Source organism: Python bivittatus, unplaced genomic scaffold (assembly GCF_059951505.1).
Source record: "Python bivittatus isolate LINGU-HERP-01145 unplaced genomic scaffold, Pbiv_v1 ctg000350_np1212, whole genome shotgun sequence".
Classification (NCBI taxonomy): domain Eukaryota; kingdom Metazoa; phylum Chordata; class Lepidosauria; order Squamata; family Pythonidae; genus Python; species Python bivittatus.
Window position 1 is genome coordinate 39,319,812 of NW_028277074.1, and position 3,736 is coordinate 39,323,547.

Genomic DNA, 3,736 nt, shown 5'->3' on the forward strand with positions numbered 1-3,736 from the left:
ATCTTAGAAAAAAAAACATTGTTACAGATGGACAGCTAGATTGATTGATTGATTGATTGATTTAACATAATTATATAGCCGACCATCTCATACCAGGAGCAGTCAACTCTCATGAGTTTTTCTGAGGATCAACCCCATGTCCTGACTAAGAAACCATGTTTCTCACTAAGAAACCAAGGCCTGTGTATTTTCTGTAAAACCTCATATGGGTGTTTTCCTTCTGCAGCACCAGGAACACGGCCAGTCCAGCTCCACAAAATGTGCACTAAATGCAGAGGGAAGGCAACCGATGAAAAAAGTGTTGCAAGACTGTGACACAAACACTGCCCCTTATATAATACATACAAAGTACAGGTAGTATTCGTTCAGCGACCATTTGTTCAACCACTGTTTGAAGTTACAACGGCACTGAACAAGGGGATTTATGACCGGTCCTCATAGTTGCGGATGTTGCAGCATCCCTGTGGTCATGTGACAACAACCAGCTCACAATTATGATGGTCACAGTGTCCCGCAGTCACATGATTGCCATTTGCAACTTTCACTGCTGGCTTCCAAAAGCAAAGTCAATGGGGATGACTGTGGGACACTGTGACTACGCAGGATTTACCTAAGAAAGGCAACTGGAACTTATGCAGCTGCCGTCATAAGTCAGCATGGTCATGTGATGTGCTTATTCAAAAAAATTTTATAATAATTTTATTAAAGATTACAATTTACAACAATAGAAACTAATATAAACTAAAAAAAGAAAAGAAGAAAAACCAAAATAGAAGGTGCAGGAAAGAAAAAAGAGAAAAAATGGAAAGAAAAATAGAAAGAAAAAATAATATAGTAAAGAAAAAGAAAAATGTCTTAAAAAGTATATATTTATATATTTATTTTCTTTTTTTCATGATATACCACACCGCTTAGCAATGAAGTTGCAGGTCCCAATTACCATTGTTAAGCAAGAACTACCTGCACCCAGGCATGAAAGGGCAAAGCTTGTGTGTGATACCACAATGCATGTTTCATCATTTTGGCATCATCATGATTAGGAATGATGCCTAGCTTGCAGGAATTACCCTGTTCAAAATCCCGTGTAAATAATATACTTGGCAAACCAGAAAACTACTTCAGAATTGTTCTTGCCAAGCATTTGTTAAAACCACTAAAAGCTAGGGCATTAATTAATGTTTCTTTTAATCTTTGGTGGAGTTGCTATTAGGAGAGAGTAGGAAAACAGCCAGAGTGTGCAGAATTTCAAAAGAATTTACTGGTGTATATTTTCATGGCCCACATCAATCAAATGGTAATCATCATTTGGTTTTAAAGGAATTATCTAATTCTGTGAACCCCCCATTGAATCACCTCATCAAAACAGATTCATGTATCAAAGAGGGGACCTGCTTCTAAGCAGTGCATCAGATTTAGGTGTCTGTGAAAATGTTCAAAGTACTTCATGAATCCAAAGGTGTTGAATGGCAGTGGCAGTGTTGGGGTTGCTATGGAATGCTGCTGGTTCACCTCCATATATGGACAACACTGAGGGAGGGTTGAGTGAGATTGACATGAACAGCTGGCCAATCAGTTTTATAGTCTCATTACATTCTGCCTATCAGAGTTCTTTGGGGATAGACTATTATTACATTGTCCTGTTTCTGCTTGCCTTGTCTTTTCTCACTCTCTGTGTAGAATTTACTTGCTCTGAAGCTTATTCCACTTGGGGAAAGAGATGGGAAATCATTCTGTTGACCATTTTCTATCTGCTTGTGTCTTGAGTGGGTCGGTCTTGAACGAAGGCCCTAACTGAGTGCCTGGGGTTGCAGTATCAGGTACCCGGTACAGTCTATTCTTTAAATAACATAGTCCATTCTATATAGAAATGCACATGTGAGTTTTAAAGATTTTATTGAATTAGCACATTGTGAATTTTTTCCCATTTGTGATCCTTCTGATATCTCTATTGCAGTAAGCATACCCCTCGCAGACTCAGCAGCAGTACTCTTGGAGATAGCCTGTTCTAAGAAAAGTGACCCAAAAAAGAAATGAGGACAAAAGGTTTGAAAAGACAGATGTTCCCTAGACTCCTTTCTTCCTTCAGGAAACATGTGATATCTTTGCCCAGATTTTTTTTATTTATTTATTTATATGTCAAATTTATATCACCGCCCAACTCCCCCACAAGGAGGGACTCTGGGCGGTTTTTTGCCTCCTGTGCCCAAGTACTGTGACCAAAATAAGCAAACATACAACAACTTTGTTCTCTCCTTCCAGGAAAGAAACAGGGAAGTATCTGATATCCACTCACAGTCCTGCCCCTCCCTTCTCTCTTGTTGCACAGAGCGGCAAAGAAGCCACTCAAGAGCCACCAAAACCCAATCTGGTTGATTGTTAGTGAAACAGGAATCTGAAAAGAGGAGAGGAGCATTGACCCAACCATCAGCTTTTGGAAATAGAACAAGCAGATATGTCCTATTAACCCATTAGTGCCCAAACCCTATTTTCTCTGCTTTCTATACAGACTTTGAGCCTTTCTTCAAAAATACACTCCCTTGAAAAAGCAGTGTGAACTCTAACAGTAGTTCTGTATTCTCAGTTTCTATGCATTATAGGTCTCACTTTGCCTGAGAAGCACTCAGGGTTGATCTCTTCTTTAACAATGTTATGCAGCATCCCTATGCATATTTACAGAGGGGAAAATCCCACTGAATTCAAGGGAAGTTTTAAGTTTGATTTTTTGGCTGGGCATTTTGCTTTGAAACTGACTTGGAAGCATTGGGCCCTAATGTATGGTTAACAAGCAGAAACTTCATCTGAACCTGTTACTGAGTTATTTCGAGTAATATTTGATCAAGACTTAAATGGTGCCAATTTTGTGTTGGCTTGTCATTAGAAATGCACAGTTTGGAGTTAATGGCAGGCAAACCTTTCTTAGGTGAATATTTAATTTTCATAGGCAAGCTACTTGTTGGGCAAAAGTCTCATAAAGTTCGATAAAGCTTACTCACTTGTTAATGTGCATAGGTTTACATCCAGATCATAAAAAGAGTTGGAAGATAAAAAGTGATATAATTGGAACAAATACAAAACAAAAACAAATTATCTTCTCTGTTTCTTGTTCTTGTTAAATTAGGCCATCCTGAAAGCCTACAATAGAAATCAGGAAAAATTAAGGACAGCTATATAGGAAAAGGTTAACCAGAGGGGTTTGTTTGTTCATTCATTTGTTCTGGTGCCTTCCGGTCAGTGTTAACTCCTGGTTTTCTTGGCAAGATTTCAGAAGTGGTTTGCCATTACCTGCTTCCCAGGGCTGAGAGAGAGTGACTGGCCCAGGGTCACCCAGCTGGATTTGTGCCAAAGGCAGGACTAGAACTCACGGTCTCCAGGTTTCTAGCCTGGTGCCTTGACCACCGCACCAAACTGACTCTCAACCAGAGAGTAAGTGTATCAAACTCTACTTAAGAGTAAAAGAATAAACCAAAAATGTTTTGGCAGACTCAGATAACTGAATACATCAGCAAGTGATCCTGTTTTTCTTGCCAACAAACTCAATCAGAAAAGCAAAGGTGAACATTTAGCTTTTAAACTTCCTGCCAACGAATGAACTATGCAGTTCCTCATTTCAGTTTTGACTAGCAGAATTGCCATTAAACCCAATATATCTAAACAACCAATGAGGTAATCCGAGGGTGGGGAAACAGGCAAAGTGATTTCTTAATAGGAGAGAAAGAAGCCTTAAAGTCTATTCCAG